Here is a 24,838-nt window from a genome sequence, read left to right as displayed (position 1 = left end):
TTCTTGACTGGGTTGTCAAGGCGGGGTGCCCCCATTTCTTTGTCAGGTACGGCTCGAGGGACTAATTCCACCAGAGACTATATCCGTCAGTATTGCCGGGAAGGTTGACAGCCGAGCAAAGACGGCAAGATCAATATCCGTGACATCACTGACAGGTCTCTTAGGTCCATTCTGTTTACCATTGGTAGGATGGCCGGTAGCGCAGCTTTACATGTTGCCAACAGATCTTACATGCAGCACGCCTTGGAGTGTCTCCAACCGAAAGTGTTTAACTGGTGTGATGCAGTACTTGTTCAGACGAAAAGTCAATTGACCAAGGTAAAGGACGGGAGGCTGAAGAACTTTGGATTTGGTTCTATTCTGACTGCCTTCGCCTTGGAGAAAATCCCATTGATGCAGCCTCAGTACATCATACTTGACTTGCCTTCTCCGACCGAGCCACGCATGCAGAGGTGGGTTGACCACATGTCCCGACATGCTGGTCAACCTCAGATTACTTTCACTGAGGCCTTCTTTAGGTGGTTCGAGCGTCAGGAGATGGTGTTTTCTGAGTATCCATATGTGGGTATGGACTACCGAGGTGATCCGGACTTGGTGCTACCGGATGGCGAGCAATGGGGCGCTATTGGTAAAATCTCTGACCATATCACTGTTTATTGTTTTTACTCATGATGTTACTGTGCAAAACTAATCAAACTCTTGGGTGCATGCAGATGTTGGTCCTGTTCGTCCAGCAGCCCGTGCACGATCGCCAGCTGCTGCCCTAGCAGCAGAGCCTGCTAGGAGAGTTGTTATTCGCGACCTTGGTGATACTGAGACACTTACAGCTGTGCAGGAGCAGGTTGAGAGCCTTACTCGTGGTCTTCCGGATGTACAGATTGACGAGCTACCTTTACAGTTGCAGCGGCACACTATTGGCGTGCCTAGACGATGGACTCGTCTCTTGCGCATGATTGCACAGACCGTGACGTACTATCATGAGCACCACTAGGCTAGGGTGCCCCCTAGCATCTTTTTGAGTTCTAGGTCATACGACCAATTTTGTTTTGATTACAGCACATCATGTACAAACTATAAACAGCTTTATATATTTTGATTTTCGGGGTTTATTCTGGTTTATTTGTGATCCACTTGCATAGCACCGATGCATCTCTTTTTATATATGTCGTAAATGTCTATCTAATACATAGTTTGCTAATGAATCTGTTAATGTGTTCAAGTTTCTGGAAATATGTTGGTATTGAATTGAATCAAACTCTCTTTCCAAAATCTTAACCCTTAGAAACATTCGATAAATAGCTGGATTGCGGACTGAATATATACCAGTGAGTTGTAGTATCACAAGCTGTGAGTCTAGCCTAACAATTAGTCGGCGTATACCATGAGCGATGGTATCAGAGAGGAGTTCAATCAACGCGCTATACTCAGCGATGTTGTTCGTTGACTGCCCAATACACACACCTCTGAAACTCACTAACTCTCCGCTTGGATCAAAAATGGCCCAGGCTGCGGAGGACAAATTCCGCGTACTACGACTCGCTCCGTCGGCATATCCTACATATGTCTCAGAAAAATTCGACATCTGCAACAAACGAGAAGGGTGGATTACTAAACCGAAACAAAACACTTTAGCGAAAACAAAATACAACAAAAGCACTCAGGTTACTATTCAGGCATAGTAACGCTTGAGGTACAACCCGTTGCGGGGTTGCGCCAGTGGTATCCCGTCATAATCCATTAACTCGTAGGCTCCTTTTGCTAACACCCTTTTAACAATGTAGGGACCCATCCATAAGGACTTAAATTTTCCTGCTCCTAATTTGTCGGATTCTTGGTCGTAAAGCAAAACCAAGTCACCCTCAGAGAAGATACGAGGTTTGACATTCTTGTCGAACTGCGCCTTGACTCGTTTCTTATGGGCTTCGTTCGCCAAAGCGGTGTCACGACGGTTTTCATCCAACTGGATCAATTCCAAGAAACGAGCCTCTTCTTCTGAGGTTCCGGGGAGGAGGTCAATTGCGAGTTTAAGAGACGAAATTTCGCACTGGATCGGTAAGACTGCCTCCAGGCCATACACCAATTGGAATGGTGTGAACCCAGTGGCGTTTTTTACCGAGGTTCGGTAAGCCCACAATGCTGAGTACAGGAGTAGGTGCCATATTCTTTTGTGAACCCCGATCATCCTTTGCAACATACGCTTCAGGACCTTGTTGATTGCCTCAACTTGTCCGTTGGCTTGTGGATAATATGGGGTAGAGCTGTCGTGAGATAGCCCTAGCTTGGCAGCTAATTCAACCATCATGTGATTGCGAAAATGCGATCCATGATCTGTCACTATAGCCTGCGGAACGCCGAACCTGGCGACTACATGATTAAAAAAGAAAAGGGCAGCTGTTTCACCAGTGTTATCCAATGTAGGCATCGCCTCGGCCCATTTGGTAAAATAGTCAACAGCGACTATAATATACCCATGCCCCCTGGTCGAGGTGGGGTTACATTGCATGAAATCGATGCCCCACTTGGCGAAAGGCCCAACAGCAACTATAGGCTGCAAAGGTGCGGGCGGTCTCCTGGTTTTGCTATCAAAGATCTGACACGCATGGCAACTTCTGACAGCTATTATGCAATCTTTAAACATAGTTGGCCAGAAATATCCTGCTCGTAAGATTCTTTGTGCTGTTGCATATCCAGATTGATGCCCCCCGCACGCGCCTGAATGACAATCATTCAGGGCTTTCTCGGCCTCCTCATGGGTAAGGCACCTCCTCAGAACCGTATCGACACCACGACGGTAAAGTGTATCACCGACGATCATGTAGTCTTTAGATTGGTATCGTATACGCTTCTGTTCCGAGTGTGAGGTATTAGGCCTAAATTTTTGTGTTTGGAGATAAACAATGATGTCTCCATACCACTCATCGCTTACTGATATCAGAAACAAATTTTCGTCCACGATTGACTCTTCTGATGTTTCATCGTTGGACGACGATGGGAGATCGCACAGTAATTCCGCGAAAACTAGAGCTTTCTTCGATTTGGATTTTACAAAATCCAGATCAAACTCTTGAAGGATCGCTATCCATTTTGAATATTTGCCCCCAAGCAACTGTCGCGACAGTATATACGTCATGGGGTTGCAATCTGACAGAACGATAGTTTTCCTAAAGAGGACATAATGTCGAAACCTTTGAATCGCTTGAACAGCAGCAAGCGCTAGTTTTTCAACATAGGAATATTTACTTTCTGTGTCATTTAAGTTTTTACTTAAATAATAAATAGGATGTTCAATTCCATCAACTTCTTGCACTAAGACCATCGCAATGGTCGTATCCGCTGCAGCTAGATACAGGTTAAAATCTCTTTGATAGTCCGGGGCGTACATTAATGACGCTCTTACTAGAGAATCTTTCAGAGCGTTAAAGGAAGCTTGCGCAACCTGGTCCCAGACAAAAGGCACATCCTTTTTCAAAAGACGAGTATAACCTTTGGCAATTTCTGCGTAATTTGGAATGAACCTCCTCAGAAAGTTTGCTTTCCCTTGGAGTTTCTGAATCTGAAGCAAATTTGAAGGTGGAGGCAAATTAATGATTGCCTGAACCTTACAGGGGTCGAGACGAATCCCATCCTTAGAGACTACAAAGCCAAGTAAACGACCAGAACCGACGCAAAACACACACTTGTGGGGATTGAGTCTTATCTTGTAGTGTCGGCAACGTAGAAATATTGCTCTCAAATGTCGCAGATGATCAGTCCGCTTCCGCGAATGAGCCGGAAGATCGTCGAGGTAAGGTTGAACGATGTTCTTGATGTCATGGAAGGCATAATTCATTGCCCTCTGAAACGTCGCCCCTGCGTTCTTTAAACCAAAGGGTAATTTTCGATAAGCGAATGTGCCCCACGGACAAATAAATGCAGTCTTAGACTGGTCCTGTGGGCAGATATTTATTTGATTATAGCCGGAAAATCCATCCATAAAGGAAAAGATTTCACATCCGGCGCATTCATCAATTATCTGGTCGATGAAGGGTGTAGGGTAGTTGTCCTTTGGACAAGCTTGGTTTACATCCCTATAGTCAACGCACACTCTTATCGTCCCTTGTTTTTTCATAACAGGGACAATATTCGATACCCAATCGGTTAGAGGAACCGGGTAGATGAATCCAGCATGGAGAAGTTTTTCAACTTCTGCCTTAATGGCAGCGGCTTTCTTGGGGTGCACCTGCCGAAGCCGTTGTCTTACTGGTTTGACATCAGGATACATTTTAATCTCATGTTCAACTATGCTCGAGTCAATGCCTGGCATTTCATCATATGACCATGCAAAGACATCTCTAAATTCGCGAAAGAGAGCACCATATATTTCCAGTTCTGAAGGGGAACAACTTTTGCCGATATGAATATTCTCTACAACATCAGGTTTTGTCGAGATGTTTATGGCTACGGTCTCTTCAATATTGGATAGGTTTCGCTCTGAATCCACCGTATTTACAGTATTTGTTAGGAATTCAAACACTGAAGGGTGATATAGGTCGTGTTGAGTTTCTTCTTCACACTCTGGAAGAAGGGAACGATGGTGGTGATCATTCCATGGTGCCCCCTCAATCATCATTGATTGTAAGATTCCTTCGTCAGTCCCATGAACTTTTGACCATGGATCTAATGGGGTACCATATTCTCCAGACCTATCTACCCAAACGCTTGACGAGCGTTGATTTGGGCTCGCCTCCCATGCCTGAAACATTGATTGCTATAATATTTCTATAGGGCTAGGTGGCAAAACCACTTGATAATCCATGACGACTTTGTCTCCTGCGACCTTCGAAGAAGATACCATGTTGCATGTTGCTACAAACGGGATATCCCTTACATGGAAAGGAGGTGGCAACGCGAAAGTTCCCATCATTGTGGGATCTTTTAGCAAGCCTACTCCGATATCTTGCACTGAATGGTCGCTTCCATGGATCATGGGAATGCTTCCAGTAACTTGTGAACCATTAGGGAGGAAATTCTGTTGATCGACGATCGTAATCCCTCCTTCAAACGGGAATGCGATCTTCCTAAAATATGTCGACACTACAGCTGCCATGGCATATATCCATGGTCTTCCCAGTAGGATGTTATAGTCAAGATTGCCATCAATGACTTCAACATCGATTTCCACTGTTTTTCCTCCTAGTTCAACCTTAAAGTTGTTTAGGATACCGTACGGAGTGTACGTCCTACCGTCAAATGCTTTCAATGTCGTCGAAGATCGCGACAAGGTTGGAGATCCAAGAGTTTTCCAGCAACTCATCGACATGATACATGTCGATGCTCCCTCATCAATAATCGTTCTATGAACAGTTTTGTTGAGTGCTTTCACTTGAATAAGGAAAGCTAGTTGCGCTGGTAACTGAGGATCATATCCTCTGTGATCAAAGGATACAAGATTGGAATCTTTAGGATCCACTCCACCAATTGCTGATAACAATGCCTGCCTTTGGGATGGACAATTTTGCAGTACCTCAAGAGTCGACATAGCAGATGGCGATTGGGCCAAATCTTCCACTATGTTATAATGCTGCGCCGCTCTGGCGCGAGGATTAAATGTCGACTTGTGTACTACTCCCTTAGGTGGCTTTATTGTTAATTCATGCGTGAGGGGGTGTACAGCTTCTGCCGAAGTTGTTGTCGAACTACTGGGTTGATCTTTCCCTTTGTCGTTCGACACCGGCGGATTCCCATAATCTTTATTCCTGGTCGAGATCAAAGCATCATTTTGCTTAGAAACCGACAACATAAGCACTTGTGACGGGGAAGCATTTCCACTCTCAACCATATTTTGACCTGGGGTGGGAAATGGATCAGTCAACACAGCTGAAGTTTGGGAACTTTTAAAGAACCTCTTTAACTCAGCTTTGAACGGACAGTTCTTTGTCGAATGATCCTTTTCATCGCATATCTGACATGGATAAATTTGTTTCCCTTGCCCAGGAGGGTTTGAAGGAGTTTTTTGAGGGGATGACTCACCCTGTTTCTTCTTCTTCCCTTTGTTTTGTTTCTTCTTGCTTCCTGGTTGATTGGAGTTTTTGCCTTTATCCGTAGATACAGCATTTACCTCCGAAGCAAGAATCTCTTGATTTGCTTTTTGATTCGAAGTCTTACGGGCTTTCTTATTGGAATCCCTTGTCGACTTAGCGTTTGCAGTTCCAATCACGCCATCACTGGCATGAGAGTCACTATTCGATCCGGGAGGAGGAGGGATTGAAAATTCCGGTCTGGGGGCGTCAGGTATCTTATCATAGAGCGTGCCCGACTGAGTATATACTAAGTCCAAATATTGAGCACGAGCAATAACCTGCTCCTCTGTTACGACGCCTCCCTTGGCCACATCTTCTGTTATAGCAGGAAGAAGCGACTTTATAAACCACTCAGCTAATAGCTGATCTGGAACATAGGTCTTTACCATTCTGCGACGACGACGCCACTCATGTATATGATCTGATATATGTGTGGCCGTTGTCTGCTTGAAATTGGTCAAGATCTCTGTTCCAGTTTCGTACCTTATAGGTAACTGAAAGTGTGTTAAGAAAGTTGTGGCTAGGGAACTAAAATTGTCGAAAGAGGCTCTAGGTAATTCAATATACCATTTAGCCGCCGGACCAGTCAATGTCCTCTGGAAAAGGCGAAGCCTTATCGAATCATCATTCAAGGTATTCGACGAACACCACAGATGGAATGTCATCACATGATTCGACGGGTCTTCGCCAGGATTTCCATTGAATTTAGGAATGTCCGAAGGAAGTTTGTGAGGAATCGCTGGCCACCAATGGGCATAGGCGATTGGATCGTTCGTCAATCGATGTAAATCTGGTAATTCTAGAGTTGCCACGAATGGCAACTGCTGATTCAGGTTTGGCGAGGCGTACCCAGGATACGATGGAATCGCCTGAGCAGTAGGCCTTTGCATACCAGCATAATGCAACTGATGTTGATATGACTGATATGGCTGGTGGGCTTGGCCACTGTAAAGTGGTTGATTTAACCCGTTCTGAATATAGGGTTGCCCACTATTCGCAAAGATCTGTTGTTCAGATCCCTGGTACACCTGTTGAAACTGAGGTTGTTGGTATTGCACCGTCCATGGTTGCGAAGCCATGTTTTGCTGTGCGATACTAACCGACGGACCAAGATGCGGGGTTATGGTTCCCGTTTGTGTCTGTGTCGTCCCGGCAGTTGGCGATTGTGGTTGTGTTGCAGGTTCAATGGGCTGTTGCATTACAACTTGGGGTTGACATACAACAGGCATCGATTGAACTTGCGATACGGTTACAATAGCTGGCGTCGTCGGGATACTAGACATAGGTACACACTGTTGCATGGAATATACAACTCTTGGTTGTTGGGGTAACATAGGTACCCAACCACTCGTCGTTACTTCAGTCAAACCTGAATGTTGTTGAAAACTGCCGTATGGGTATCCCCCCGGAAGGGGAAGTGAAAGGGCATATTGCCCCCCATATGGTAACAATCCGGAACTCAAGGGTATAGATTGCCTTTGAGCACTGGATGGCCCAAACTGATTTCCAAAGGGATCAATTTGTCTAGTTTCAACATAAGAATTACCGGGTATTATACCGGAAGAACAAACTGGAACAGACCAAGTTGTCGTAATAGTCCCTGGGTGGACTCCTTCTAGCTGATGAGAGCTAGTCGGGACAGCTGGTATGCCGGCAAACATCGTTGGAGTGACAGCAGGAGGTTCTGCTGTCGCTGTGTCATTTGGCACAGTCCTAGATGTCGACGGTTGCTCAGACATTTTAAGTCTATCCAATAAACTGCCTAACGATTCTACAGGAACTTCCAGTGGCGATGGACAAACTTCTGATGCAGAAGGAAAAAGAGTGGCGCCTACTCCAAAATGAGTTGGAGTATTTGCTTGCTGGTCCTCTACGATTTCCTCTATTGCAATCAGACCAGGAGGAAGAGGAAGACCGTCAGGTCCGTAAAAGATTTCTGGTGCCGAAGAAGGGGTTGCTTCGACAGCGACAGTTGTTTGAGCAACAAGACTCTGTGGACCGGTTTCAGATGGAACTGGTTCAGTTATGCAAGTACTTGTCCTCAGACTAGGATCAGTACAACTGTCCCTCTGTCGCTGTTGAACTTCTTCAATAGAGGCAGGGATTCCAGAAATATTAGGAGTGACCAGAATCTCAGATGTTGTCGGAACTGTTGTTCTAACTTTAATGGGAGATTTTGACCCGGTCAAGCGAGTTCGCTTTGTCCGTACTACTCTCGATTCCGGAGACAAAGACAGTTGACTCGCGAGTCTCCTCGAACGACGGAGTTTTAATTGACTTTCCTCCACGGTTGCGGATTACTTGATCAACTAAAATACCAAAAGGGGAATTATGTTTCCGTATTGAATGAATTTTATTAGATGCTTTTAGACACAACTTTGCTTTTTCATGTTTTAAGAGTCGAGAAAAAGCTAAAGATGACTCTAGTCGCCTTCGATGTATTAACGAGCCCGAAGTGACAAATGCTCGGTTGGACTTTTTCAGTTATAGAGTTTGAAAAAGGCCAAAAGAAACTGCTCTGGAGATCTAGGCAGAGGGTGTGCCAAACCTTTCGCGAAACCACAGAATACGTTTTACGGTACGGGTGGTCGATCTTCGTGAATGCTGTGTTCACTGCATCGCGATCAGTAGGGCGGCCGACACGGCTTCCTAAGGATAAAGGATAAATGCCTATAGGGGTCTCCCAATATACGCGACGGTACGCGGGAGCACAAGTCCGTATTAGTGCTATCGTCCCTCAGGAGGAATCACCCACCTTCGTAGAGATCGACAGTCACTACGTTTAACGACGCCGGAACACGTCTCTACCTAGACCTCTATTGTGAGCGTTATGTTACAAAGCGTTTTTAGATTCATTCAATATATTTTAAGTTGATCTTGTTTAGCAGTTTGTCTTTCAGGATCACCACGAGATGTATTGGTACAAATTCCTAAATGCAGCTAAAATGATAAGCAAGCTTTACAATCTTTTTAGCTTTGAAAATCCTAACTACTGAGGGGAGAGAAAAACATAATCTTTCCACACAGAGCACAAAGCACAAACTAATGCACTTTCTCCTAGATCAATCACGCAAACTTATCAAAAAATGCAAATGCAAGATGCATGTATTTCTTTTCTTTTCCCTTAATGTTGATGTAAGACAAAAGGAAACTGTCGTATAATTTTCGAATTCAATTTGAAGTGTAAACAAACAAGTTTTGTCTAAAATCAAAAGACGCCTTACAGGTACTTGTTTCGACACTAAAAATGTATGAATTCAAACCATAAAATGAAAAACAAACAAACTCAAACAGCCATGAACAGTAATAAAACTAGCTCTTAAGATCATAAAGACACTTTTGCAGTTCAGGATCTAAGAGGCCACAGCTATACTGGTTTGCTTTTCACAATGGGAAACTGTAACTGAAACAAGAAATACTGAAAGAACAATCACAGTTTCATCACACAACTGAGGCGGAATAATGTCAAGGAAAGTTGGTTTACAGCAAGTACAAATGAGGTCCTTTCATTTGTATCATCGAAGAATTGTTCATTTATGTAATGTAAAGGAGGTTTCCTCCTCTAAGAGGCTGAATTCTAAGGCGTTGATCTATCTTTTCTATCTTTTCTTGAGCTAGTTTCATAACATTTGGTATCAGAGCTTTGGATTCTAGGGTTTTGCTGCTCCAAACAGGTCATCGTGGAATTTTCACTATAACTTTTTTTCTGCAATGTTTCAGAAGTTGCAAATAAAACCCATTTGAGAAGAAGTCGCGCTGAACCTTGGGTCCAAATTTCAGAGCTATTCGTGTTTTATTTGCGGAGATATGATCTGAGGAAGTTGGTATTTTTTGCAGACTCCTGAATTATATTCTAAACAGGTGACCTGGGGAAAATCATCATAACTTTCTCTCTGAGCATTGGATTGAAATTTCATAAGAAGGTACAGAAAGAGGACTAACTGTAGCTTCTTGTATATCTTTTTCAGAGCCAAAGGTTGAAAAATTGACATGTGGCACTTCATACAAGTTCGCTCTTCTGGAAATGTCTATAATCAGGTCATCTTGGGAGATTGTGTATAACTCTTTCTTGGAGAATCCAATTTGGATCAGACTGGTGGCATTGGAAAGAGACACAGATGGCTACTACAGGTAGCAATTTAAGAACTTAAATATCCGAAAGTACAAAGTTATAGTCGTTTCAAGATCGGGGTCCTAAAATCAAGAAAAAGCAAGATGAGGAAGTTTGATGGCAAGGATCCGGTAAATTGGATACTTCAGATGGAGCAATATTTTGATCTACATGGTGTACCACTATTACAAAAGGTATGTATTTCATCTTCATATTTAGAACCGAAACAATTTTTATGGTATAAAGGGCTTTGTTCTCGTAAACAACTTGTTACGTGGTCAATTCTCACGGAGGAAATGATAGCACATTATGAGGATACAAAGAGCAACACCTTCTTTAGAGCAACACCACAACAATTGGAAAGAGTAAAAAGGCTTTGTGACATATTTGAAAGTAAAATTATGGCAACAAGGAAGCGTACCCCTCACAACTATAAAGATGGAAGTGTTGTTTCTCCTAGCCTTCCACAACCTACAAGGGTTACACCACAACAATTGGAAGAAAAAAGAGAAAAAGGGCTTTGTTACAAATGTGATAGCAAATGCACTAAAGGTCATAAGTGTGCTGAGAAGAAATTATTTTACATAGAATATGAAGAGGAGGAAGAAAAGGATCAAGAAACATAAAAAGAAGAAGATATACGCTAGGACCCCACCCGAGAGAAAGAAGAAATGAATCAGACCATATCTTGTAAAGCATTGGCAAGAATTACCACTCCTCAAACTCTCAAGGTAGAAGGACATATCAAGAAGAAAAAGGTGCAAGAAGTGAAATATCACATCGAGAAAGAAGAAACGAATCCATCCATATATTGTAATTCATTGTTCGAAATTACCACTCCTCAAACTATCAAGATAGAAGGACATATCAAGAAGAAATATGTTCAATAAGTGAAAGATCACATCGAGCATCAAGAAATGAATCCGACCATATCTTGTAAAGGATTGGAACAAATTACCACTCCTCAAACTCTAGAGATAGAAGGACATATCAAGAAGAAAAATGTTCAAGCAGTGAAAGATCACATCGGGCATCAACAACAAGTTCTCCAACTTTTAAAGGATAACACCACTTTGGTGCAAAATCAAACGAAACAACAGGTAGTTCAACATTGTAGGGAAATATGTTTTGATGTAGGTGATTGGGTATTTTTACTGCTACATCTAAAGCAAGCTATTTATGAGAAGAAAATGTTGGCAATACTCCATGCACTTAAGAAATGGCGACCCTACCTAATGGGAAGACACTTCAAGGTAAAAACGAATCATGATAGCCTTAAATACTTTTTAGAACAAAGATTATCCTCTGAAGAGCAACAAAAGTGGGTCAAAAAGATTTTGGGTTATGACTTTGAAATCATCTACAAAAAAGGGAAGCAAAATGTGGTGGCAGATGCACTCTCAAGAAAGGATGAGGATGTGGAAGCATTGTTGTGCGCCTTTATATTATCCAAACAGATTGGATAAACAAAGCAAGGGATGAATGGAGAAGGACGAAGAAGTATGGCCACTTATTCAGAAGTTGCAAAAGATCCCAATTCAAACAATATTGCCAGAAACTGAAGAGGAAGGAAAAATCATATTGGAACTTGGAGCAGTCACAGAAACAAGAACCCGACAGCTACGAAATCGATCAATTTCAGAGTATCTCATCAAGTGGAAGAACTTACCCACTGAATATTCCACATGGGAGGACAAGAATTTTATACAGAAGCATCAAGAACTACTCAAGCGTTGAGGACAATGCTTTTTGAAGGAGAGGGGCATGTTAGGCCCCTATACTACTAGTGTAACCCCTTATTGTTATTAGTATAACCCACTTATTATATTGATGTACCCATGTAGTGCCCATATTGTTACTATTGTGCCCCATAGAAGCCCACTATTGTTATTATTGTGCCCTTACATTATTATTGTTATGTCGGCTCTGATTATGTTATGACCCCTTAGACTCCTATATATAGAAAGGGGGTCCTTTCATTTGTATCATCGAAGAACTGTTAATTTATGTAATGTAAAGGAGGTTGCCCCCTCGAAGAGGCTGAATTCTAAGGCGTTGATCTATCTTTTCTATCTTTTCTTGAGCTGGTTTCATAACATTATCCATGTTGAATCTATTGTAAATGTTGGGCGTGTAATATACACATATCCATCTAGATTCTAGACCCAATGCCATCATGGTTTAGATATGACTTCTTACCTTGATGCATATGTATACACTGTAATAATTTTGTCACCTTTGATTGTTACTAATATGATAATTATTAGCTTATTTCCTTTTATCCCATAGCCACAAGTTTTCTAATGTGTTAGTTCTTATAGTCCATTTCCATCGGACTTGTTTAGCCAAATTCTAGGGTTATAGGAGGATCTATTGGTATAGGAGATCATGTAGTAAGAAATACCAATGCACACAAACATTAAAGTAAGTCTAACTTCTACCTTTGTGCTCTTGCTATTGCCTACATGTAATAAAGCTTCACTTGTAACCTACTAAATAAGGACATCTTTGGCTTCTAGAGGAGCTCCAGTAAGCTCCACTACTAATATATATTCCTTTTGTGTGGATACAATTGCCTCATGCATAATTGGCTTATTTGAAAATATGCCAAGTAATTGTTTCAAATCAATTGTTGGCCCAATCATCGAGTACTAGTTGATCCAAGGAATGCCACTCTTAAGCCTTTAGTTCTATGTTGCATAATAGTTTATTAATATTGGTTTTGCTAATAAGTTTAATATATTTTTCATGCTAATATGCAAACCTCTTGAAGAAAATAACTAGTCTAAGAATAGAAAGGAAAGAAAATTGAATTAAATTATGACTGCAAAAGAACACATGTTATTCTTAGAATAATCCAAGAGAGAGATGGCATTCAACTACAAAATATTAGCCAAGAAGTTTCCTTCTGAACATTAAGCATTGAGCAAAAGTAATTCTTCCAACAAACTTAAATTCTATAGAATAAAAAATTTCACATCCCGTTGTCTTTAGGCACAACCCATATATATAGTATTACAAAAAAAAAACTCCATACACCTTGAATATATGAATGTCTAATCATGAAGCTAAATTTGGTGCTTAGATATGACATGTAATTGTTAAGAACAACCTTGACCAATGAAAGTCAGGTGGTCATATTGTGCATGCTATCCATGTGGCATCCTTGGCATGGTAAGATCGATTATATATCTTATTCATGGTGGTTGTTGTAACTTATTTTTACCCTACTAGTTTTTCCTTCATTTTCAAAAAAAAGAGAGAAAATAGAGAAAAAGAGAAAAATAAAAATAAGAAAAAGAAATAGAAAATAGAAGAAAGAAATGAAAATAAAATGGAGAAAAGAATAAATAAATAAATCTCTCTCTCTCTCTCTCTCTCTCTCTCTATCTATCTATCTATATATATATATATATATATATATATATATATATATATATATATATATATATATATATATATATATATCCCTAATAGTAGCGAGCACGTTTAAATGTCACACTTATATTTTTATTATCCTTAGTTTTTAAATAAATAATTTTATTGTAATAATCTGATGTGATTGATTGCTGCTGAGCAATTAACATTCATGCAACTTTGAGTGGACGAGATTGGGCCTGTCGAGATTAAAGGTTCTTGATACATTGCGAGACCCCCTGCACTGTTAGAAGTTAACGGGGGGGTGTCCGCAAAGTTTTTTTCCTGACCCCGCTTTTGATATGTGGCAACTTCCCAATCATTGTGGCCCCCGTCTGCTCAAAACCACAAAATACTCCCACCCATCGCCCCCAAAACCATCATTCCTCCCACTCATTTCTCCCGTTCATTCCTCCCGCTGAACCTATCACCTATTTCACCCGCTGCTAACTTTCTGCTACACTTAGTCACCACCAACCCTTCTGATAAAATGTAGAAGGTGATCGTTAACCATTAAATTCGCCTGCCAACGTTCAAACACATTAATTTCTCCCCACCAATAACGGTTAGTGTAACTAAAAGCCATTATGATCATTTGAATAAAAACTACCCCCCTATCCAAAATGCAATCGTTCACCATTTTTGCATGCAATTAAAGCTCTAGCATGATATTGCAAGGAAATTTTCGCTATTTCAAGCACTTGATCATCGCTATCTCCATGTAACTATTTAATTGTTCTCAACAATTATTTTTCTTCCCCAATCGCTTCCCATAAAGGAAAATCTAAGATGTCTGTAGACAATCCTATGTTTCCCCCTCAGTTAATTTAGATGAATTGGCCTTGATTGATACCCATTTCAAAATTGTCGAGACCAATTGTGAATTCAACTTGTATGAACTTCACAATTGGGCTTATTAGAAGTATCAAGGTGCCAGTGATGAATTATCCTTTTGGGAATCACTATTACACCAGTTTTGTTTCCCTCAAACATATCATTTTCCTGAATTTGTCACTTAGTGTGGGCCCAATATCTTCATAGCCAAAGAGTTGTTATTGCTCAGAATAAGCTTTGCTTTATATAACCCCTTATTCAATCTGAAAGTCCCTTCAATTAAATCCTCAAGAGTCGTTTCCTTAGTTTCTTGTCTATTAGGATATCCCAATGATCAATGGGTAGATGAAGTTATTTTTTATTTTTTTTCAATTTTTTCTTCTCATAAAAACCATCCATCTTGTTGAATTATAGTCAATTTCTGTCCCATGCAATTCATGATCAATATTTAAATCTCAGTGTTGAAGGTTCATTCAAGAACCAATCAATTTTGATTTACCTATGCTTATATAATTAGTCAAAAAGGTTAAATTTTCCTTTGCAGAAATTGGATGCTAAAGGCAAACCATAGTCAGTGATTCATTGGACCTCATTAGTGAGGAAAACCTCTGAAGAATTTTCTTTCAGTAATTTATCAATCAATTTTTGTATATGGCAATATGTTTGTTAAGTAGTGATGTAGTTCCTAGAGTTTCAACAGAGATCAAGAGAATTTTTCATTTGAGTGAGTAGTCTAAAGTTGGATACTGGTATTTGTACCATAATTTCACAGAAATTACGGTCTATGGCTGTGAGGTTCCACCTTGCAAATTACTGGTGTTCCTCCCCATGAGGATTTTTTCAATTGAATATATTAGGCAGATGATGAATATGGATGATGTGCATTTTGTTTCGAAAAAGAGAGAGGCTCAATTCAAACTAAAAGCACATATTGGCCCATTCATAGTCAACACTAGAGCTACAAAAAAAGAAGTCAATGAGTTATTGAGGTAGATGAAATTTAGATTAAGTTTTAGCTGGTCATATGATCCATTAGGACTAATATCATCAATGATATTTGGTTAGAAGTTTGCACCATATGTGCGCATTGCCAACCTGAGATTGTACAATCACGCCAACAAAGAATAATGGGAAGAGAATACACTATAGGAAGTTGAGGAGCTAGTTTCCAGTCAAACAACACTAGAGACTCCAAGGATGACATAAAAATAATTGAAGAGACTGAGAGACCGTTTATCTCTATAGGATTAGAGTTATAGAAGGCAAAATTCAAGGTTTTTAAGAGGAGGAAATCCATAAATGTTGAAGAAGAATCCTCAGAAGCTCAAAATTTTGAGGAACCTACTATAGTTATACTTTCAGGAGAATCTAAATTTTCATTACAGTAGATTGAAGAAATGATAATAGATTCTCCTTCTTCTTCTTCTTATTCAAGGCATCAAAGTATTTTTACAAGGTTCTTAGAGATGAAGAAGAAAAATGAAGCACTAAAAACTTCTACATATGTAGAGTTCTAGAAACAGTCTTCCACAACTCAGACTAGGTTACTTTCTGCCTTAGACAATGAAAGAGGACAATTCCAATTAGCATTTTTGGAACCAAAGGTCCCTGTGCCCAAGAGTGTTGAGGATTAAAAAACCTTTGTGTTCTCATTTGACACCAAACAGATACATCCTATTGATCAAATCAATCTTCATAGGCAAGCAGGAGAAATGACATATACATCTTTGACAAGATCGGCCATGGCAACTTCTAAGCTACAAACATCTTTGAATAATATTAATTCTCAAGTAAAGCTCAAAAATATGTCTTCTCTAGTAAAGGATACATAAATTAAGGGATTGGAGGATATAGTTATAAAATTAGGATTTAATCCTAAATATGTAAAGGTAGCTGAATAAATAATTAAAAGCAAAAATGTAGATATACAAGCACTAAGGAAGAAACTGAAATTACCAACTACTAAACATCCTCAAGCACAAGAAGTAAACTAGCTGTAGAAGGAAAAGAAAACATTCTCTAGATGATTGTAGATAAAAATATGCAAATTCAGAAGATGAAGGCAGAGATGGAAAAATTGATTAAGGAAAGAGAGCTCCAACTCAACACTGGAGTAGGAACATCTATAACAATAGTGTCCACAATAGAAACAAAGTCTATCAGTCAAAATCCAATAGAACAATTGTCTAATGTTATGGGAGACTTATCATTAAAGGATATGGAGATTGAAAAACTCAGAGTTCAGTTGGAGAAGTCTCAAGATAATAAGATAAAAGCTGATAATGCATATATGGATGAAGTACAAAAAAACTTTAGATTAATCAAGCAACTAGAGAAATATGAAAATGAATCAGTGATTGCACAAACATTATCAGAAGCCAAAGAAAATATATGGATTGATATAAATTCAACCATAACTGAACTTTGGACATCCATTGAAATCATTTTTGAACAGGAGGGGTTAGTGCAGAAGTCAAAGGAAACCATTACAAAGATTAAAGAATATTTAGATCACAAGCCAGGGGAAGCTACCAGAATAATCAAAGTGCTGAATTATAAAACAAAAGAAGAAATGGAGGAGTTTAGAATTGAAGACATGACTGATACAGTCCTAGAAGTAAGAAGGGTTTTGACAAAAAGAAACTTAATGTTACAATTAGAAAACAAATGTCAAAACTTGGAAGTACAAGTTAAAAAGTTTCATAAAAAGTTTAATGTTTTGCACTAGAAATAACTTCCAACTCTATGATATTCTAGTGGCCAATTGATTCCACTAGAAAATTACCAGCATAGATTGCATGAGATAACAACAAATAGAACCAATTTTGCAAAAGTCAAAGGGACGATTAATGGTAAAGCATTCCTTGAAGGCCTTGAATTTGATTTTTTTATTCAACATGAAATTCAACACTTTTTTATTACTAGGACAACCTTTGAGAAATACATAGAAGTCGATGAGGCATTAGGAAATAAACAAAAGTTTCTATCCCAGATGATAAAATATGGGATAAATGACTTGAAATCATCAAGTAAATAGAATGCACAAATTCAATGACCAGTTATAGAGAAAGAAGGAGAAAAAAGCAAGAAAGAAGGAGAAGAAAAATGAAAATTTGATTTCTAGTAACAGTAATCAAATAATAGCCTCAAATTGTATGTTGAGTATCCAAATAAGTTTAGAATAGCTATTTATGTGTTCTGTTTTTGTAATATCCAAATCGGTTTTGGATAATATTTTGTTTTGTAATGTTTTTATTTATTTATTTCAGATCTATATAATTTTGAATTACACTCTATAAGTATTTTGTATTTCGAAAAAGGAAAGGTGGAACCCTTGTGATGATCCAATGACACCATTGTAATACTCTGAAATATTTCTGAAGATAATCAAAGGATTATGGCTTCATTCTTAACAACTTTTGTGTCCATGTGAGTTTTTCCTGTTATTCATTTATGTTTTCCATAATTTAATTCTGCATATGTTCAAGGTAACATAGGAGTTAGGGTAAGGCTAGATTGAGTATTAGTCTCCCTAATATCCCACTACAAAGTTATAATCATTAAAGAGATTAATTAACTAAATAGTCTATTTTAGTTAGTTCCTCCATATATTTTAATTGTTGCCTTCTATCATTTCTTGAACATATTATGTTTGGTTGTAGAATTTTTCTGCATGCATCAACTGTATTTGATTGGTTAAATATTCAATATGGATGTTTGATTATCACATATTTTCTTTAATTATGCTTTCAAACTCGACTTAAAGATTTATTCCTATTATGAATGAAAATCATCCCTTTGAGATTCTCAGAAATATTTGGATTTTATAAGTGTTAAAGGTTTAGTACATTGGTCATCCAATTCAATTAAAACCTTAGATGCTTTGGCACAGTTCCCCGGCCAAGAATTGTTTACAAAGATACAACATCATATTGGCATCATTGCTAGGGAACGCAATTTGAAGTTTTTCCCTGGGACAACGATCAAATTTGCCTCTTAATGGTGAATAAGAGGTTAGTAGGCTAACATATTTCACCTGGCGTCTCCACTGGTTAAATCTCACTTCATATAGGCTTACCATATCTCATTCAGATCCTAAGCTTTTCTCTCCTTTATCAGATCCAAAGATACTTGTGAGAATTGCATCTACTAGACCTAGATTAGAAGCATGCACTTCTGTTCCTACTTCTCTTCCAACTGAAATACCCTCACAAATTGAGCATTTTCAATCATTTCCAATAGCTGTTGAGTTATTAGATCCGCCACCTAAAATATTAGAACTACTTTCTAAAGGAGTAGATCTTCAATTGACATTACTAGTACAACAAATTGAGACCTTTGAGTTTCCTGCTTCCCATTTTGAACCTTCTAATACTGAAGTAGATCCTAACCTTCAAACAACAAAATTAAAAGAAACTGATTTCATTTCTTCCTTCACGCATACTCATCCTTTATTTTCTTCGAATTCCGAAGAGTAAATTAGCTTTTATACCAATCCTTTAGCCTTTGAAGATCAAGATAAAATCATACCTGAAGTTCATAAAATAGTTCTCCATCCTCAGTCTTTTCCAGAAACCTAAACCTCCATCACAACCATCTTCAAGCAAAGTTGTCTCCCCAAAATAGACAGTTCCATTATAGTACCAAATGGCTGGATTTAGGCCAATTGTAACAGCTAGATACACAACATTAGTACTTCCACCAGTTTCCCAACTTCATGATTTTCTTCAGGGGTATTTGAAACATTTGACAAGATTCAATGGAGAAACTGGATCATCTGTAAAATACCACTTGGCTGCATTTCTGGATTTTTCTGACAACATGAACATTGAAAATGAGGATGTTTACACCAGACTTTTTGTTCAATCATTAGAAGGAAATGTCAGGATATGGTTTAGACAACTACAAGCAAATTCTATAAACTCATGGGTTGAATTAACCAACATCTTCAAGAATCAATGGGGAATTAAAAAGGATCTTGTTTACTATTTAACAGAATTTGAAGATTTGAGAAGAAACCCTGGAGAACTTGTTGCAGACTTTATTAAGAGATTTAATAAGATTTACAACAAAATGCCACCAGATTGTAAACCCCCAGTCACCGCAGCTAAAGTTAGATAGTCTAAATCATTTGATGATGGTTTTGATATAATGCTTAGAGAGAGAAAATCTGAAACCTTAGTAGATATGTAGACTAATGCAATTGAAGTGGAAGCAAATAGGTCAACATCCAGTAAATTGAAAGCAAAGTCAGAAAATGCTGAAAGGAAAATAAAATCGAGAGAAGAAAGTAGTTCATCATCAAAGATAAAAGATGAAGAAATAAAATTGATGAAATGACCTCTTTTTTAAGAAATATGTGTAATATAATTTCAAGAATGGAAACTAAACCTAGAGTAACCCAACAAGTTGCAAATAGACCTCCAATCCAATATAGAAGACCTTTTCAACCTCAAATTTTACAAAGAACAAATACTGATCAACAAATTCAACCTCCATTGATGATTGCTGGCTATGACACTGAAGTAGTTGTTCCTGTTGTTACAAATGATATTAATTATTTTAAATATCCATCATCTCAAAATTCTATTGTACCAATCATTCAGGACCAACCTATTGTTCAAAATCAAGAGTCATCCCAAGTTTCCAAATATCAAGTTTTTTCTGAGTTTCTCATTGCTGAACTGAATAGGAGGTATGACCTAAGACTTATACAAGGCCCTTGTAGACATGTAAAAAAAGTTACCTTTGATTAACCTTAAGTAAAAGCTGCTGAAATACCACCTATTCAACCACTAAATTGGTTACAAGAACAACTCACTACTAAAAAACTTGTTCCAACTATTTTTAATGTTCAAACAGAATTAGAAAGGGTTAAAATCCCTATTCCTTTATCTGAACTTTCCATAAATCCAAGATATAAACAATAAGTTTCCAAATGGATACAATCTTCTAGTGTGGATGTTGAAGGGGATGATATGAGTCTTCAAGATGAGAAACCTTCAGTTGTCTTTGGACCTAATTCATATATGATTGATGAAAGTGTGCCACCTTTCTATGCCACATTGAAAGTCCATGATTTCCTTTTATACAATTGTATGTTAGATTCTGGTGCCTCCCATAATCTGATGCCTAAAATTATCATGGACCAACTTCAGTTGAAAATCACCAGTCCATATCATGATCTATATACTTTTAATTAAAAGAAAGTTCCTTGCCTGGGACTAATCAAAGATTTAGTTGTTACACTTGCTCAAATCCTTGTGAAAATTATAGTATTGGATATAATTGTTACATACATCCCATCAAAATTTGGCATGCTATTGTCAAGATCTTCCTATGCTAAGCTTGGAGGAAGCTTGCAGATGGACACGTCCTATGCTGCAATCCTAGTTTATGGAGGAGAACATTTAAGACTATACAAAGAAGTAAGATTCATTAATACTATCTGTAAAGATGATCAAGCAATAAATAATCCAATTTATGCTATTGATCAAGATTTTGGATGCTTTACTTTGGCTGCAAATGATCTCTCTAATCCTCAAACCAGAATTGACGACACTGTCAATATACCTATATTTTCAGATTGTAATATTTGAAAAATGTATTTTGATGGGGCATTTTCTAAGGATAGAGTTTGCGTAGGAATTGTACTAATTTCTCGTGACAAGAAAAATACAACCCAATCCTTCAAATTAGATTTTGAAGTCACAAATAATGTGGCAAAATATGAAGCCTTAATTTTAGGATTGGAATTAGCTAACAGTCTGAAAGTACAAAACCTGACAGTGTATCATGATTTAGAATTAATTGTTAAAAAGATCATAAATCTCTGTCAAACCAAGCATCCTAGACTCAAAGCTTATAGGAATGATGTAGGGATTGTGTGGGAAACTATTTTCAGGCCTTCAACATCTCATCGGTTCCAAGAGAAGATAATATCCATACAGATTCTTTAGCAGTCTCTACATGTTTTTTTAAGACACCCGATCCTTTGCAATTAAATTACTAGATTGAAGTAAAGTATAGACCTTCCATCCCAGATAATTTAAGACATTGGCAAGTTTTTGAAGATGATGAGAAGTTAAAAAAATTCTTATAGGCAATTGATGAATTTTCTGGTTTACATGTTAAGGAAGAAAACAATGGTGAAATGAAATCAAATGATGGTGATTTAGATCTGAATTTGAAACATAAAATTGTTGATCATGATATCATTCAATTATCAAATAATTATATTCCAAAGGGATTGCTTCCCCTGGAATTTTTTTTTGATGAGAATGATGTATCAAAAAGTTCATTACTAAGTTCACAATAGAAAGATGTATAGGATTGTAATATCGGTACTATAGAAGAATTCAGAAATGTCAAAATTTCATCTTCTTTGCCCTAGGACATAAAAGAAAAATATGTCAATTTGTTTAAGCAACACAAAGATGTGTTTGCATGGTCATATGAATAATTGAAAACCTATGACATAACTATTATTGAGCACAAAATTCCTCTTAAACATGAATCTAAGCCATTTCAACTAAAAATAAGGAGAATGAACCCATTATTACTTCCTATTATTGAGAAAGAATTGAGAAAACTATTGGATGCTAAAATAATTGTTCCCTTAAGATACTCTGAATGGATAGATAATCTAGTACGTGATAGGAAGAAAATTGGGAAAATTAAACTGTGTGTCGATTTTAGGAACTTGAACAAATTATCCCTGAAAGATAATTATGCGTTACCAAAAATGTATTGATTGCTGCAAAGAGTATCAGGTTCTGATAGGATCTCAATGTTATATGGTTTTTTCTGGATACAACCAAATTCTAGTTAGTAAAGAAGACAGAGAGAAGACTACATTCACAACTCCTTGGGGCACTTTCATATATTCCAAGATACCATTTGGTTTAATCAATGTTGGACGAACATTTCAAAGGGCCGTGGATATAGAATTTGTTGGTAAGGTAAGTAACTTCATAATTATTCACCTTGATGATTTGACAATGTTTTATGATTCTCATGCTAAACAGATTAAACACTTCAAAAAAGTTTTTGAAAGATGCAGGAAATTTGGGATTTCTCTTAATCCTAAGAAGTCAATTTTCGCAATGAGGGAAGGATTTTTGGAACACATAAGTTCAAAAGGAGGAGTTATCATTGATGTTAAGAGAGTTTTAGTAATTCAAGTCATCAATTTTCCTAGAAATAAAAAAGAGATTCAATCATTGTCAAGAAAAATAATTTTTTAAGGAGGTTTATACCTAATTATGCTGAAATTGTGAAAGATATTATTGACATGCTCAAGAAGGAAAATGAGGTTAAATGGACTATCCAAGCTAGATAATCCTTATCAAAAATAAAAAAGGCAATTTCAGAAGCCCCAGTGTTAGCTAACCCATATTATACAAAACTATTTAGTATTTTATCCTATGCCTTAGATACGACTACAATGGTTGTTTTATTGCAGAGAAATGATGATAAATAGGAATAGCCAATTGCATTATTTAGTAAGGTTATGAGAGATGTTGAATTGAGATATGGAATCATAGAGAAACAAGCTTATGCCTTGGTACAAGCCTTGAAAGCATTTAGGACTTATGTTTTACACTCTCCTATAATTTCTTATGTTCCTAACAATGCAGTAAAAACAATGTTGACTCAACTTAATACATATGGAAAGAGGGGAAGATGGATTGCTAATATAATCGAGTTTGATTTAGACATAAAATCTATAGTTTTTTTTTCTAGGTTAAGACTAAACTAAGTACCCACGGGGAATTGAACCAGTGACCTATCGCAAGGAGTGCCTTAACAGCGCACCCATTCACCATCAATCCAAAGCCCCGTGGGCTGACATAAAATCTATAGTTGTTGAAAGGATAGAGTTTAGCTAATCTGTTAGCTGAATCAAACTACAAACTACTTGATATTAATACTATCACGCAGATTTCAGTTGAGAAGAATCCACAAGAACCTTCTCAGGTTTCAAGTGAGAAGAATCCACAAGAATCTTCTCAGATTTCAAGTGAGAAGAATCCACAAGAACCTTCTCAGATTTTAGGTGACAAGAATCCACAAGAACCTTCTTCCCATGCAGTTCCTATTCCTCTTCCTTTACACATTGATGATAAGTTTTTACTATCAAATTGGTACAAAGGCATAGTGCATTTTCTACGTGATTTTGTATACCCTCTTGACTTCATGAAGAGTAAATGTAGATCCCTCATACTCAAGGCCATGAAGTATTGTATAGTAAATGAAAATTTGTATTGGAAGGATCCTCCAAATATTCTCTTACTATGTTTGACTGGGAGTGAAATAGATGGAGTAATTGAGTAGTTTCATGAAGGAATTTGTGGAGTGCATTATGCTTGGAAGGCAACTGCATATGATATAATGAGAGTAGGTTTCTATTGGCAAAAATTATTCACACAGGTTGGAGAAAAGGTGAGGAGTTGCATCCCATGTCAGATATTTGCAGGGAAACAAATATTATCAACACTTCCCCTTGTCCAAGTTTTAGTAGAAGCCATTTTCTTGTAGTGTAGATTGTATTTCATTGGTGAAATTGTTCTAGCCTCCAACAATCAACACAGATGGATATTAATAGCCACTGATTATTTCACAAAGTGGGTAGAAGCAATTCCTGTTAAGAATGCAACTGATACAATGGTGATAAAATTCATTGAAGAAAACATTTTGTCTAGATTTGGTTGTCCTAGACAAATAGATATAGATAATGCTCAAGCTTTCATTAGCATAAAGATGATAGAATCCTGTCAAAAATTTTAGATTACTTTACAATATTCTACACCTTATTATCCACAGGGTAATGGGCTAACAAAATCATCAAATGAAAGTTTGATTAAAGTTATTAAGAGAGCGTTAGCATATCTCAAAAGGAGTTGGGATAGCCATCTCAAATATGCAGCGTGGGCACGCAGGGTTTCACCTACAATATCTACTGGTAAATCTCCCTTCAACTTTTTTATGGAACATAATCTATCTTCCCTACAGAGTTAGCATTTCCAGTCATGAAGTTTTTGCAGGAGCCATATGAAGAAGCAGATGATTTTTCAAGCAGGATCAACAAATCATTGAGCTAAATCAACATAGTGATGAAGTTCATCATAAAATTCAACAATATCAAGACAAGATGAAGAGTTTGTTTGAAAGGAAGGCCAGGGGAAGAGATTTCAGATAGGGAGATTTAGTTCTGAGATAGGATGCAAGAAGAGAAGAAAGAGGAAAACATGGGAAGTTTGATAACTTATGGTTGGGACCTTTCAACGTTGCAGAAGTTAAAGGAAATAATACATTCATCCTACGGAATTTGGAAGGACAATATTTCTCATTGCCAGTCAATGGGTAATACCTCAAGCATTATATTCAATATTGAGTGTTTTTAATCATCAGCATT

This window comes from Pinus tabuliformis, chromosome 2_2 (assembly GCF_031772625.1).
Source record: "Pinus tabuliformis cultivar Carrire ecotype Pingquan chromosome 2_2, CPIR1, whole genome shotgun sequence".
NCBI lineage: Eukaryota > Viridiplantae > Streptophyta > Pinopsida > Pinales > Pinaceae > Pinus > Pinus tabuliformis.
Note: the sequence above shows the minus strand (reverse complement) of the source record.